The sequence below is a fragment of the Spea bombifrons genome, chromosome 1, assembly GCF_027358695.1.
Source record: "Spea bombifrons isolate aSpeBom1 chromosome 1, aSpeBom1.2.pri, whole genome shotgun sequence".
In the NCBI taxonomy this organism is placed as follows: domain Eukaryota; kingdom Metazoa; phylum Chordata; class Amphibia; order Anura; family Pelobatidae; genus Spea; species Spea bombifrons.
Genome location: NC_071087.1, coordinates 50,659,288 through 50,676,474, shown reverse-complemented (window position 1 = coordinate 50,676,474; position 17,187 = coordinate 50,659,288). Strand labels below are relative to the sequence as shown.

The 17,187-nt window shown below is 38.7% G+C and overlaps 1 protein-coding gene across 2 annotated transcripts in view; it reads left to right on the top strand.

Annotated features, from left to right (window-relative positions):
- The window catches only part of BMPR1B (bone morphogenetic protein receptor type 1B), a 171,614-nt gene that overhangs the window by 21,347 nt on the left and 133,080 nt on the right, over positions 1–17,187 (top strand). The gene's annotated exons all lie outside the window — the stretch shown is intronic.

The window sequence follows — 17,187 nt, the reverse complement described above, 5'->3', positions numbered from 1 at the left end:
TTCCTAATAATTGCTATTTATTGAATTTTTGCAGAATATTTAAGAGACAATATAATAGTGAACAATACAAAACAGTATAAGAACAAAACCATACGAATAATATGAAACAGTAGAAATACTCAGCTGCAGGATAATCACACCAAGAAGGGTCCAGTCAGAGGAAGAGAAAGTGAAAGGGGGAGTTTAGGGTCATTGACTTCTCTGGAGCCTTCAGAGAGACAACTTAGGCTATTAATCACAAACATAGAATTTGCTGACCCATCTATTCTGCCTGCTTTTCCTGCCATAGAAACTTTATTTGGTCCTTGTTCTTGTCAAATTCAGGATGGACTTATGCCTATTGTAATCCTTTAATACAAGGGTGAATCGTTACATAAAATCATTTTATTTCCCTTAAGATTTTTTGAGATTATTTTTAAAATCTATTATGTCAGGAGAGAGCATAAATCACAAAGCCTTTTTTTGTAAGCACGACAGTTCCGAATAACAAAATGAGCATTTACCATTACATAGAAAATGTAGCACATTTGTACAAGCTACTACAGAACAGCTTATTAGTTATGTCTGGTGACAAAAGAAACATAAAGAAACAGGGTTTTAACAAATTTTTCAGTATACAGGTTCCGTATTTGCGAGGCTACCTACTAAAAAAACTATTTGACCTATGTCTAAATGCTTCTAATATATTTCAGGAAGAGGATTAGTCCTCGGCAAATATTTAGGAACTTTCAGTCACTGTATCAACTTTGTATATTCAGTGGTAATTATTTGAAACCTGCAATTGTCATGATATTGAAAACAATGAATTATAGATTTTGAACACTGGTGGTCATAATTTGTAAAATAAGTAGATAGTCAGGTCATTCATATCATATACCAGGATTACTGTGATGCAGCACACAAACATCAGGGGTATAAACCAGTATACATACCTCCAACTTGTCCTTCTTTAGTATAAATGGTGGCTCTTTGGGACCCAAGTTCCTATGTCCTACTTTTCTCCCACAATGCCCCTATTTTCTAGGAGAAGAGGACTGGATATGACTGTGTCACAATGTTCTACAGCCTACAGTAAATTGTTGGCAATATGAAGTGCTGGGTGGTACATATATACACGTAGAACCTAAACATGAAATCTAAATACTGTACTTTGATGCAGTAATGTGGTAGTGTTGGGTAATGTTGTATGCAGAGTCGATGGATTACCTATTAGGCACACTAGACACGTACCTCGGTGGCTCCCAAGTTCTGCCACAAACTACATAGCTGTAGCTGCATTGTGCAGACTATTGGTACTTGGAGGTGGGAACTCAGTCGATTCACATTTTGTGATCTCACATTATGAATGCGGTAGAGTATATTCAGATGCATGTCTTGACTTATCCAGTGGAAAACATCTACATAAAGTAAAAATGTATGTGGGTTGTGTGCATTCTTGCCAAGATTACAAGAGAATGCATGTGATGTTGCCGTATGCCAAATCCACATAATGGCAGGGGGGCAGTGTTGGAGGTCCCACCCTGTGCTGACATCATATCCCCTTCCAGAAGCCGAAGGAGATCCATGGGGAGAATTGGTGCCAGGCAAGTCAGGCAGCCTCCTCGGGTGCCTGGACCAGAGGGGAGCCAACAGTCACCATAATGTGTAGAAGTCAGACTGGTACCTGACGGTTGAAACAATATGGGGGGACATGAGCAAGAGATCAATGCCTACATTGGCATTGTAAAAGTATACAAAATACATGGACAGTGATAGTTTGAGGCTGAAAAGTGGCTTATTTCCTGGGGTTTGCTTTGGTCTAGGACCGGCCCTGTCCAGGGTCATTGCTGCTGGATGGCACTTGTCAACTTTTGGCACCTGGGGCAACTGCCTCGTGGAAGTAATGGTCCTGGCTTTCATATTAACAATGCAGTCAGAAAATTTCAGGATAGATCATGAATTTTGGGAGTATCAAATTTGCACTCTTACCACCTACACCATAAATATATGTATATAGATTTTTTTAAGTACATTACTTTCCCTGAAATTATTCAGTAGGATATATACATAAAGAAAATCCCTAAATAAGTTAGGGATGGAAGTGCTATTCATGTGCAGTGATTGCCTGCTTAAATATGTAGAGACTTGTAAATAGAGGGATTATAGAAAGGTTCTGCAATAGACATAATTGTACTACGTAATGGGCCCCTTTTTGCTTTGTAGAATCTTTTCCAGGCACTGATTGAAATAACATCTGACATTTAGCATCCTACATTTAGGATAAACTCGGTGGTATTTTGTTTCTGATTAGAAGCTTTAAGCTTCGAGTAAATGAATCAGATCTACGGTCGCTCCCAGCAGACATACACACATCATAGTTAAAAGTGTTTATTTACAGAAGACATCATTATTCGCACTGTGTGGAAACCACAAATGGGCTTAGCATGTAAAGCTTAAAGATCCTTGTGAATTGCAGATGTTAAATTACTCTAAGAAAGATTTTGTTTACACGGTAGCTTTAAACTGTCATAAGGATCTGTCATGGCTCTTATCAAAGCTTGTTATTTTTTTAAATTATGGAGATTCCAGGGCAAAGTTATGTATTCAAATTCATTATGGTAACAAGTTTTAAGGGAGCAGAGTCATGTTTCTAGAAATATTAGGGGGAAACAAATTGTAAATACTTTCTGATATATTTTCCTATTTTACTAGGATCTCAGATATTTATGCAAACCTCATAGAAATGCATTAAATATTGTTATATATTTTTATATACGCAAACACGTAAGCAGATAGATGACGATATGTAGGGGCATCTATAGACTGTGACTCTAGAGTGTGTGGTAGTTTTGCTTGGCAAAGTTTGGTAAAGTGATGTGCACATTAAACACATGCATAAAATGACAGATGGAGTCTCGGCATTTCTTATCTCTCGATGGGTGTTGAATTATTTAAGAGCACAGCAGATATATTTGTGGGACAAATGATGTCAACGAAAGTGAAAAGTACTCAAGTTTCTCTGTTTATACAGTTGAATGAACTAAGAATATTAAAATAACCCAATTTTCTCTTAACTGTGGGGCAATTTCACAAAGAACATTTGAGAACAGTGACATATTCATGATGCGCACTGTCCTAGACCTGATCCCATCATTGCCACTGTCCTTGTTGCTAAGTTCTGGGATATGACTTCATATTCCAGTGCTCATCTCTTAAAGACACTAGATAAAGTGCCATGGAGGTTGTGCTAACTCCTTCCATAATGTACCGTATTTACCCATGTAGTAGACGCTCCCATGTATAAGACGCACCTTAATTTTGGGGCCCGAAAATTACACTTCTATCATGTCCAGGTTCCAGGATGAGTGTGATGTTATCTGTGCTGGAATCTGGGTATGCCTGGGCATGATAGGAGTGTTATTGCTTATTATCATACCTTTCAGGGCTGAGTCGCCGAGTCACTTTCCTCTGGTGTTTGGCCCCAGCCTTTTCACCTTTTACTACCAACCCATTGAAGGCTTTTTGTGTCTAATGGTAAAGATTAGAAAAATGTTCTTGGCATTATCACTACTTTAAAAAAAAAAAAATAGTTGTTACTGCATTTCTAAACATTAATAGCTTGAGAAATTGTCCGTCTAAGGAAATCTTTGTTTCATTAGTGATTGAAGGGTGTTTGAAATAATAAATACTGAGCATCTGTAAATAATAGCGTGCGCCAGTATTTTTCCATTTTCTTTCCCAAAGCAAACTATTTTTAAATTCCAATAAACAGATGTGAGAATCCAAGTATGAAATAAACACATCCCATTAATTCTGCTATCATCACGGAGCTGTTTCCCTGTCCCTATCGAGTTATCTACAGCAAGCTGCATTTGTTTTGTTCATATTTTTGCAACCTTTGCAGTAAATATAAGCCAAGTTGAAGCTGTTGTCCTGTTGTTGGCGCTTTTTGGTTGGTAATCAAAGCTGTGCAGATGTAGAATCATACATAACAGTAACAGTGGACATATAACAGTAACTAAGCATGAAAAAAAAAGGAAAGCATGAGTTATGGAGGGCAGGTGGAACATAGGGGATGCATATAAGATGTAGGTGCTGATATTGAGGCAACATTAGTAATGATGGGTTTGAGAAGAACCAAAATATAAAATCATTTAACGTTGTACCCGGATTGCTTCTAGAGAAAATACATGCAAAAAAAATCTTGTAGTGGTCCAAACTCTGATATTACCATTAGCATAAAACAATAGTTTATTGATCTTAGCAGCATACACAAGTTTTGAAACATTTAATAAGTACAAGAAAATTGTATTGAATTATGAAATTATTTTCAGTATCACCACCAGAAAATGTATAGAGTTAATGACGCTTGAGCCATCTGGGCCATCTCCACTAATGTAAATGACTGTGCAGCTGTACATTAACAGAATATGTTTGAAGCGTCATTCCCAGTGTTTGGTTGCATGTTAATAGTTGGATGGATGCCTGGAACCTGTCTACTTGAACTCATTTGTCAAGGACTTGACACACCTTCTAAGGCACTTTACCCAAGAGGCAGAGTTTGTCTCTGGTTATCTCACCACTGACCCTGTTGCTTCATGATCTCAAAGAAGCAACATAGGTTTTGAATGTTAAAGGTACGTCTTAAACTCTATGGTCAATCAGCGGGCTCTCCAACAATAACCATGTAAATGTGTTACTTTATCCGCAGCTTAAACATATTTTATTATTTGTAAGAACCCGACAGACAATCCATATTCTCTCCAAGCTAAGTGAAGTCTTTAAAATGATAAATGTTTTATCTGTATTGTCTGTGTGGGTTATATATAGCAAACATTTAGATACGAGGAATCCCAGACCACTCCATATTACAAATGTCATACTAGATGTGTAGTTAAGAACGGAACTGGCAGAAGAAATAAATTGTATGGAACAAAACAAAACACACCCTTAGTGACTAATTGTCTGAAAGGTTATTTGCAAAGAGGATTAAGAAGGTAACACAAATGATGTATTTTTTTCTGGCACAAAAGTTAATTCCAGTGTGTCTGTTGGATATATTATCATTTACCTTAATGCCTGAATTGCTCATTAGATCTCTACCTACAGGTAGGTTTAAAGTATTTTAATTTGTTTTTCTGATTTTTATAGATATACTGCAAGATATATATGATAATAAAAGCAAAAGATTGTTTGCAATTAAAGAACAAACATTGGTGAAAATCATTGTCCGCTCCTTGGCACTCAAAGGATGAAACCTGTGGGAAAACAAAAGATGTTTAGTCTTAGCTTTTATTAGCCATACCTTGTAAAACAAAGCCACCCAAACTCATTTTTGGCCAAAACAGGAAAAAGGACACACAAAAAACATAAAATATATATATAAAAAAAAACGTTAAAAAAAAGAAAGAAACAGAAACAAAAAAATAACCCTCTTCACGATGGCATCTGAATCTTACGTAGCTACTGGTTGTGCAGGAGCATGAATACATACTTCTATGTACCAGTGGCCCCAAGTGACTGGAGGATGCAACTCCACTCGTCTTCTTAGTCAATAGACCCAATTTTAGGACTTTAGTTCCTACATGAAGTCATAGGATGTTTTGTCCCTACATGAAATGCAATAAAATGGTGACATGTCTCTTTGACCTAATCATACGATATGGAACAAAAGTACTTCTCAGAAACTTTATATTTATTAGTTATTATGTTAGATGGTGGACAAATATTGTACTTTAGCTGTTATTGAACTTTAGTTAACGATAGACTTGTGCATTTGTATTTGGACGAATGTGAAAACGAACACGAAGGGTGTGTTTTCGTTGTTCAGCCCGAAGAAAGGAACATGGCGGCGGCAAAACGTACACAAAGATGAAGATACACAGCACAAAGAATCTTTGTGTTCATCTTCGTTAATCTACTAATCTCCCTGGCCAATTGGTTGATGCTAAAGGAGGCCCCTTCCAGCAACCAACAGAGTCGCTCTTATGGACCTTTAACTCCTGCCGGCGAAACTCCGCCTGGGGAGACCATTAGTGTCGCCTCTCCAGGAGTTAAAGGTCCGTACAAGCGACCAATAAAGTCGCTTGTACAGACCTTTAACTTCTGGCGGCAGAAGAGTTAAAGGCCAGGTTTCGGCACCAGGATTTTAAAAGTCTGTACGAGCGACTCTATTGGTCGCCAGCAGGGGGCTCGTCTGCCATCAACCAATGAAGAGCAGGTGCACTGCTGATTTTTTTCTCCACGAAGACGAACACGAAGAGTTGGCCGGCGCCCGAGTCTAGTTAACGTCATATCTGTTTGTTTTCAATAAAAACAATTTTTCTGATTAATTTCAATTTGTATAATGTCTAGCTTGCCCACGACTAACCAATAGTTATTTACAGTTTAGTACAAGAGCTGTAGCACGACATGCTGTAAAGCCATTTTCTTGATAAGTTGTGATTGTATAGGGGTTAAATATGGTATGGTCTTTCAAAGTGTACCTACTACATTGATAAATATTCCCAATGCTAATCCTAATACTTTAGTTCACTTTATTAAACCACAAAAAACCCCTTTATTATTTTCAATTCCAGTTTCAGGTCCTGTATGTTAGAGAAGCCATTATGCTGCAATAACACGTGTTTTTAATTGCTGGTTGATCTTTAGGTAATATAAAGTGTTTCTGGTGTCTTAGCAATATAGCAACCAATAGAATGTTCTTGTTGATTGTACTCTCCCACTGGTATGGTGACAAGACTTTGCACGAGAATCACATTTTATACATGACTATGTAGGCTTTAAAATGCAGTCTGGTGCATCATGGGAAATGGATGCATACATTAGCCTGGCTTTGCATGTGGTAGTGTTACTTAGGATGTCTGAGCTTAAAAGCTTAAAAGACATAAAAGATAGTTGTAGCATAATGATAGATGTTTTTTATTGCGGGATTCAATTGTGATTTTGTCTCACACGTGAGAGTTCCTTTTTAAAGAGTTAATTCTTCCTCCTTTTTTCGGGTTTGTACAAGCCAGTTCGAACAAGCCAGTTAGCTTTTCCCAAAGTCTGATTTGTTCTAAGCATGTATGTCTAATTTTGTTGTACTTGGCACTAATTTTTAGTGCTGCAGTGTTTAATAACTCATTAAATCATTTCACACATAGCTGTCCAACTCTTCAAGCTGTTTACATTTTGACACATTTATCTACCGCATCTTTTTTTTCGATCAAGTATCAGCTTGTAAGACAGACATTTTCTGCAGGTTCTGCAGAACTGTGTAATAACTGTTCAATTTCACTTTTGTGGTATGGCTTTTACAGCTGTATCTTCAAGCAATGACATTTTGTGGTGTAGGCCAACTAGGCCTAAGGCAGCATGTCTGCGGGTGGTACATTAACGGGACAGAACATCCTATTGATTGGGCTCCCTGGAGAGCTGCTGCTAAATTGGCCAGTTGTGGAGATCAGAGATCTCCCTTTTATCTTCTCCATTTATGTGCTTTACTATGTGCCTTAGTATTGCTTGCCTGGTATTCGTGCAATATACTGGGATATGAGGTCATGCTCCCACGTGTATAGGAGAGGACCCCTTCTGTAAAGTAGGTCCTGGATGACATTTTGGGGGGTCCTGGATCTGGCACCTGACATAACACCTCACATAAATACTCTGAGAATACAGTAAATTTGAAATGGTCTCATAGCTTTATATAATACCGTATTGGCTCGAATATAGGCCGCACTTTTTCCCCCCACTTTAAGTCTTTAAAGTGGGGGTGCGGCCTATATTCGGGGTCTAGCGCCCGATCGCCGCAACCGATGACCAGGCGCGCGATGCGTTTTACCTCTGCTCCCAAGACTTACCGGAGCAGACTCCCGGGTGTCTTGCGGGGCCGGCGGGGGACATCTACGCAATACGCGTATACAACTTCCGGTTGTATACGCGTATTGCGTAGATGCCCCCCGCCGGCCCCGCAAGACACCCGGGAGTCTGCTCCGGTAAGTCGGGGTGGGCAGAGTGGCAGCATATCTCGGGGGGTGAGGACAGTGGGAGCATATCTCGGGGGGAGAGGACAGTGGCAGCATATCTCGGGGGGGAGGGCAGTGGCAGCATATCTCGGGGGAGAAGACAGTGGCAGCATATCTCGGGGGGAGAAGACAGTGGCAGCATATCTCGGGGGGGGGGAGACAGAGTGGTAGCATGTTTTTTTTTTTTGGTGCTTTTTTAAAGAAAAAAACTTTTTCTTTAAAAAAGCACCAAACTTTTAGGGTGCGGCCTATATACGGGGGCGGCCTATATCCGAGCCAATACGGTATATAAACCACAATCAATAAATGCGGTTAACCAAGAAATGGCAGGTGTTTCGTATTTTCGTACGTCTCTAATCAGTCTGTAATAATAATGGGATTTTTTGAATGCTCTTTTCTGATTTTATTCATTAAACTCATGACAATATAAAACTGACATTATTATTTTGTGGTGCTTTCCTTTGGAGATGATGTTCTGAAACACACGGTTGAAAATATTGTGTTCTGTAATTCCTTTTTAGGTGGATAGCATTTTCTGCACACATTCATCCAGCTTGATCTGTCCAACTTACTTTATGATAAAGGTAGATGTTAAGATCTGAGGGACATTATCAAAAACAAATAAAATTCATTACCAAGTGTAATTTTTTAAGTATTTGTTCTTTGACTAAAATACTTTATTTTATGCACCTGCTTGCATCCTGCCATTTTGGGATATTCATGGGCATTAATAAATTAATGACGTGACAGCACTCCTGCCTCGCTTTGTGTCTATGGTTAGCTGAGTGATGGAGCTCAATAGAACATTCTTCAGAGATTCAGACCCACTAAAACTTGTGTGAAGACAAAGGGACAAAAGAAAGAGAAAGAAGGACACCAGATATTTTAGACACTAGAGTGAACCACCTCAGAAAATTAGTAGATAACAATATACCAGATAGAGTGTGTGTATATGAGGGGTTATCATATAATAACATTCAATATCATATATTAGTTGTAGATAATATAGCTAACCATCTTAATCAGGAGTCGTCCTGGACTGACAGGTGGTGCTACTCAATGATACACCAGCTGACTGGCTATACGAATACAATAACTTATTTCAGCGTCTTCTTCATCATTAGGTCGTATAGACAAGACATTTTTCTGATATATTTGTTTTGATGTCGTAATGTCTACCAGTGAATCCTTAGGACTGATTATTCTTCTTTACCTTCTCTGACATTAACAACCTGGTGTTTCAAGACTGAGCCAACTACAAACAATGTGCAGATTAACAGCCTTTTCATGCCTTTACTGTGGATCTACTGTTGTTTTTTTTTCAGAGTTGGGGGTTATGTACAATAGGACACAAGTCCATCCATTTCAGGCCTTCTTTCAACACAGTAGAAAGTAAAAACCTCACAATGAAGCAATTTCCAATTGAGCCTCAAAAGGGGGAAATTCCTTCCTGGCTGCAATATTGTAATCTGATTTCTCTCTGGAGGAACAAGTTATAACTAATCATGTCCTTATAACCCGTTATGTGTCTATATATATATATATATATATATATATATATATATATATATATTCTTTTCTAAATAAAGATTCATTTTATACTTAAAGGCATCAATCGAATGTGGTAGCAAAACTACTTTATTATTTTTGCTGTAAATAACCCTTTTTCGCTACTTTAGATTAAAATTCCTTTCTTTAAGTCTGAATGGATGATCTCTTGTCTCTTATACAGGTCATCAGAGAGCAGTTTGTCTTAACCCCAATTATACATTAGTATTACAATGTCTACTTGCATACCTTTTTTGATAGGATAAACCAATTTAGAACTGAGGTGCCTGTTAGTAATTTTGTAGCCCACATCTTAACATTTTCAAATTACATAATATCCGCTATATGAACAGGTGCCCAAGTGCATTTTCAAGTGTGGTTTTACGACTGACTTATAGAGAAGCAAAATTATATTTTCTAGATTGTAAACTTATTTGGGCTGCTTGTCTTTTGTTTCTCTTGTTATTGTTGATTGTTATGTGATGCACTGCATGGTATGTCCTGCTTACCCATTACCCAACTACTATAGTTCTTATTGCTGACAAAGTTAATGCTGGTTCTGATAGAAAGGTGTCGGAATACACAGGGCATCTCAGTTTGTTGCCTCTGGGGTTGCATAGCCGTAGACTACTCAGGGTGCCCATGCTGACCCCTGTCCACTGCAGAAAGTGCCTACAATTGACACTTGAGCATAAGAACTGGACCATGGAGCAATGGAAGAAGGCGGCCTGGTCTGATGAATGGTGTTTTGTTTCACATACATGGATGGCACATATTATTATCATTATTTTGCATTAAGTATTTCCATTGGGGAAAAAAGGTGACTCTCCTCTAGATCATATGTGGAGAAACTGAAGACACTCTAAAAGGCACCAGTTTCATAGCCTACAAGGTAGATTATCATTATTAACAAAGCAGAGTTTTCAGGCTTGTTTTTGGTCCTTGGGATTGTTAATGAACAAACCTTTCTGTCTTTCTGCTACTCTTTTCATTTACTCGTTTATTTTAGGTTTACAGTTTTTAGGCTGGCAAAAGGCCTTTTGGTATTAAATGTAATTTAAAAATGACGAATACATACTGTACATAGTTTGCTGCAAGACACAAAGTTTTATGGTGGTAAAGATAAAGTTTGTATGCTATACAGGTCTGCTCCTAAGTGCACATAAGAGGGTTAATGCTGCAAGGTCACATAAGAGCTTAGAACTGTTTACAAAATATCATATCATACAGCTGTGGAACATCAGACAGACACCCCAGATTGGACTGATTTAGAACTTTTTATAAAGCTTTGAGAGTGTAACAACAAAGACCATAAGGGAGAGGTTTGTCTTCTGCTGTTTTTGCTGCTGCAAGTTCTTTGGAAGGAGAAAGATTCAACCAGCTGCACTCAATGGACCTCGATACAAAGTGATGTCATTCATTGCGACCTGCCCTCTGGCACAAGCAAGTATTAAATAACATCTCCAGTTTTGATATGAAAATGACTATATTTTGAAGCAGAATATCATAAACAATAGGAAAATGATGAGGAATTTCATGAGAACATTTTTTTTTCATGTAAAAATGTTTTTGCTTTTATTAATAAACATCAAAACTTTTATGGGATAGTTACAGCAGTATAAGATCATCTGGCCCCCTTAGGCCTCTTTGGGGCTCTTACGGGAAAAATAAACACGCACATTTTCACTTATTTTCTACTTTTGGACAGCTTCACTCCAAGTCCATGTGGCCACCATGCTAATACTGTGAACAGCTGGTACTGATACGCACTGCCACTGGTCAGATTATCTATTAAAGCATTGGAGAGCCACTAACTTCATACCCTAATGGTTAAATTCACCTGAAAGGCATATTTCAGTAGTAAATTAACCTTGTTGCTTCTTGAAGGTGATATCATGTTCTCCACCAACCAGGACTGTTCCGAAGTTTAATGATGACTTTCATCCAGGGCTTACTTAAAGTATCAAGACGACGTATTGAAACACCACTTGTTGGCTGTAGAGCATATTCGTCAACCTCCTTTGACATCAGTTCTTGTAACATCTAATAAGACAAAGTACAGAGAAATAAACATCCTGAATGCAATGTTTGAGGATCTCTGACATATGTGGCTAGGTTCAAGAAGCCAGCATGTTTTTGAACAATTGGCTTGAGCCATGAAAGCTCAGTCAACAGTCATGCTACTGGTGACATGGGCTCCTTTAGTCTCGAGCTTAAAGTGAAATAGACAAACTAGGCAGAAGAAGCTACTTCAATAGCAGATTGCATTTCATGTGGATATCGCATACATGTATGTAAAACTAAAAGGAATACTAAAAAGTGGTAGATGAATAAAACAAATTGTGGTCTCTTAGGTACTATATTTGAAATGTATCGCCTGTACATTAAAAGGTATGCGCAGTCTGGAGCAGCATCCAAGATAAATGAATACTTCCACTAGCTTGTGTTTCATAGCCTTGGGCAGCAGCGCAGAGGATGTGACTCAAGGGAACAACAATGAATGGCTCTCTTTTGTAATGATGTGCAAGAATATGAAGAATGGCATGTTCCAGATCATTATCAAATTGGCCTTCTACCCTTACCCCGTGGGTGATACTGTGTGATCGCAGGATGGTAAAGTACTTAATTATAATTACTATAATAAGTCTATACATATATTTACATAGCAAACTCAATTTTGCATTTAAGTGGACATAAACCCAGTTGTCTAGATTGTTTTAGTAAATTAGGGGTATTTGGCTGCTACATACCATATCTTTATATATCTATCTATCTATTTATCTGTCTATCTGTCTATCTATCTATCTATCTATCTATCTATCTATCTGTATGTGTAAGAGCAAAAAGGAGCTACTCACACACATAAATGGATCTGGAAATTATTTAAATGTCTCTCCCAAAGAACCCTTAAATCTGTGTAATTTCTCCAAGGCAGTATATGAGATTATTTACATTATCAGAAATGAGAGCTGAGAAAAATGGTCTACCACCACATAAATCATTGTAACCCCACACCTGTGAGAAACTCTGAGATACAATAATGGCTACCATAAACTCTGTATGTGCTTAGTGAAATTATTTTTTAATTTGTGTTTTCTCAGTTCATTCTTGCCATTTTTTGGAAAGTCTGAAAATATGTTGTGAAATGTTACCCGGCATCACCACCATACCAGTCAGTCATTTTAACAGACTTGATTCAATGTGCCATCTGAAATCCAAACTAATGAAAGGGAAAAAAAAGAGAAAAGTGCTAAAACTTTACTCACTAGTAAGCAATTCAAACTTCAGGACCACATAGGCTAATAACAAACTCTCACTGTCACATAGACATTTACTGAACATAGCTCTGAATTTCTTCACAACTTGTATTATCTTCTAAACAATTTTTTACTGCGTTACATTTTTTCTACTTTCCCTATTTATTGATTCTGGAAATGTTTGCCATCAACTTGCCTACGATGCATCAATGTAAAGTATGAGAGGGATTTACTAGTACCGTATTTGCTCGATTATAAGATGAGGTTTTTTTCAGAGCAAATGCTCTGAAAAATACCCCTCGTCTTATAATCGGGGTCGTCTTATAATCAGACCTCAAATAGGTCTGACTATGAGACGACTAGGATCCAGATCCCCCGCAGCTGCAGGGGACCTGAATCCTCCTGTCCCCCCCCCGTCCCACTTACCGGTACTTCTGAGTCCCCGGTGTGTAGCTGGGGCAGCGTGTAGATGTCTACGCGATTCGCGTAGACAACTTCCACTGCAGCAGGAAGGAGGTGTGGCTAGCAGCGGGGGTTGTCTGCGTCCATCGCGCAGACCTTCCCGGCTGTCAGAGATCAGAGTTCCCCGCTGCTAGCCACGCCTCCTTCCGGCTGCAGCGTAAGTGCGTGGGATCTACACGCTGCCCCGGCTACGTGACAGGGAAGTCAGAAGCATCGGTAAGTTTGGGGGGGGGCGGGGGAGTCTTAAACGGGGGGCATAAGGCATTTCTGGAGGCAGAGTGCTCTGTGAAATGCCTTTTAACCCCCTTAATGCCACTCTGCCTCCAGAAATGCCTTTTTAACCCTCTATACGCATAAGGCATTTCTGGAGGCAGATTGGCACATAGGGGGTCAAAAGGCATATCATGGTGCACAGTTACATATAGGGTTAAAAGGCATATCATGGGGCACAGTGGCATTTAGAGGGTTAAAAGGCATATCATGGGGCACAGTGGCATATAGGGGGTATAAGGCATTTCTGGGGCAGATGTGCATAACTGGGGGGCAGGTTGGAAAATAGAAGGAAATAAAACCAAAATAAAACCTATAGGGTCGTCTTATATTCAGGCTTTTCCTAAATTAATATTCAGATTTGGGTGAATGGGTGAATTTGGGTCGTCTTATAATCAGGGTCGTCTTATAATCGAGCAAATGCGGTATTTTGTCACTCTTAACAGTGATATATTTTAGCAAGTAGTACAATAAAAAGCTGTTCTAATAATCCTCTTGTAGAATTGCTGGCACATGTCCCATAAATCAATTAAATCAATTCAGTAAAACTTTTAAACGTTTACTTTTTTGTGCCCCGACAAACACACATCCATGCTAACACATAAACACTTACACATCCACATCCATGCTATCACAAAAAGGCCTACACAAGTTCACATACACATCCCTGCTCACCGACACTTAACGGTGATGTAGCAAGTAGTACAATAAAAAGCTGTTCTAATAATCCTTTTGTAGAATTGCTGGCACTATCCCATAAATCGATTAAATCAATTCAGTAAACAAAAGGGCTTTTTAAATAAGCTTTGCCATACTGGCACCTTTTTAGTTTTTTGGGTAAATTAAATCCAGCCTATCCTAATCAACACACTGTAAACTAATCTATGCTGGCAGTCTGCCCAAACGCCCTGTCTTTTTTTCTGCCACCAAACAGCTGGTCCGTCCCCCCAATCAGCCTGCCTGTGCGGTCTTTGTCCACAAATAGCTTGTGAGTGTCCCCAGCTTGTCTGTGCCATCTTTGTCCCCAGATTGTCTATGTCATCTTTGTCATCAAGCAGCTTGTCAGTGTCATCTTTCTCCCCAAACAATTTGTCAGTGCCCTACAAACAGACTGACTATGCCACTTTTGCCACCAAACAGCTTGTCAGTGCCCCAAACAGCCAACCTTTTCCATCTTTGCCCCGCCAAACACTTACCATGCTAACACACAAATACACATCTACATCCATGCTAACACATAAACACTTACACATCCATGCTAACACACCAATACGTACACATTCACATCCATGCTAACACAGAAACATTTACACATCCACATTCATGCAAACACACCAATACCTCCACATCCATGCTAACACAAAAAAAGTGTACACAAGTTCACATACACATCCCTGCTCACGTAAACAAACTCCTACACAACCACACATACACATTCATGCTCAAACGCCTACACAAGTGCATATACACATTCATGTTAACACACCCATTTATACATACATTCTCATAGATACATACGTTCACATACATACAAATATACATACATACTCCCTCTCGCACATCCCTTGCCTCACCCGCAGCTGCCGATATGTCCTCTCCTTTAAATCTGCACTTGTGATCATCAAGGGCTTGCAGCTTACCACTTTGGTGTGAGCAGGCTTGACTCAGCTGCTTTCCTGCCTCCCCGTGCTTGTCCAAAATTGTTCACACCGGGCTGGTCCAGGTCGGCTGGCCATTTGTGAATAATTTTGGAGTGAACTAGTGGAAGCAGGAACATAGTGTGCGCACATCAGAGGGGTAAGCTGCGGGTCCTTGATGTGCAACATTGGTTGTTATGCCACTAACTATGCAAATTAATGGATCAAAACATACCTGAGACTATACAACATTTTAATAATTCACTCTTTTCTTAAAATATTTTCCATTTATTTCTTTGCTTATGCTAGGCTAATCAGACTTTTATTTCTGTGAATGTCTTTATTTTAGGGAAATCTATATTTGAGATGCTTATCACCATTAAAAAAAAGAATGTTCTTCTTGGTGAGGTCATTTATGTGGTTGTTGTGGCAATTAGACCGCTTTGAAACTTTGCATTAAAATCCTTTACACAGTTTCTATGACAATAAGAACACTTGTTAACTAATTTTAACAAGAGGTAGGCTATGCGTATATTTGTGCTTTTTGCTGTCTAAATAAAAGTTATAGTTGTATTTTCCCTCTTTGCTTTGCAAAGGTCCATTAATAAATATTTTTTTCTTTGTGAGAGCTAACTTCATCCAAAGCCACCCATCATGCGCTAGCCTCTGTGGTTTGTAACTGTTGGAATTCTGAGGACCAGGAGTAGCAGCTGGAAATAGCTGAGCATTAGCTGAGGACCCAAGAAAATGTGTTATCTGTATGATGGGGCTGCTGCCTGTGAGACCTACAGATGTACATGTTTTAAAGGGGACCTACACAATCGAAAGCCAAGTTATTGTGCTAAGAACCAAGGAAACCTGAGAACGAGACACAGCTTTCCTGCGAATAACAGATGGTTACTGTTTGAGCGCAGGCATAACCCTGATCCTACACCACATGCAATGTTGGTTGGGGGGGGGTTCAAGGCAAAGGGAAAAGTTGATTGGAGCTTTCTCATATCCTACTTAATCACAGTCATATGGGAGGCTTTTTCAAGCATAGAGCGAGATGGCTGTTGAAATTTGTAGCGTGCTGGAATCCTGCATGGGAGTCGTGCAATGTGGTAAGTTTCTATGGCTTATTCTGTACTTTAATGAATAGAGTCTTTCCATATCTGCCAGCCCTGCAGAAAGTGTGGTCAAGGGATTTATTATGGTATGTACCAAAGGTTGGCACACAGCTAATTAAACATAACAAGAAATGAGCTGGAAACCCACACCCCAAAAGGTGGCAAACAGAGAAAGTGTTTCTTTTTTTTTACTACAAAACAGAATTTTTTTTGTGTTACGTGCAGACTCCTTTTTTTGCATTTGAAGAAATAACAAAGGTTATATAATTTAGATTGTGTGAATTCTTTTGCTCATAGTAATTGCTAACGTCTTAAGTTTTTAAGGTCTTAGTAGTGAGGGTGTTTATTTTGCATAGTTTTCCAAATTGTATGATGTGGGGATTGAATACATTCATACTAAACATTTTAAAAAACAAAACTATGTTTTTAATATGATGTCATATAAACAAGCGTTTGGGCTTATTTGTACCAAGTTATCGGATACACGTGTTGAAATAAAAAAAATATGTTATTATGTTTGTGTCTTTTAGACACATTACACTTTTTCATTTGAGAATACTGAAGCAATTTTCGATTTTTTGTTTTTTTATTTCTTTGGGTGCTGGAGATAAAAATAAGAGAGGGAGCATTGTGAGAATACATCCATCAGCACCGAAAGGGTTAAACTTCTTTAACACAAAGAAAAAGCTTTAACCACAGGCAGTTAAAACGTTTTATATATTGGGTTTATGGCGAGTAATTACAGTTGCCCATCTAATTGTATTTCGCGCTGCATGTAATGCACGTGTTATTCCAATAGTCATGCATTCAACGTATTAGTGAGTTACAGATTAAATGGAGCAAGTACAGGAAATATATTGGATAGGTGGCGGGTAGTTAGTGAATAAAATGCGTTATAATTTTAAATACAAAAAAAAAT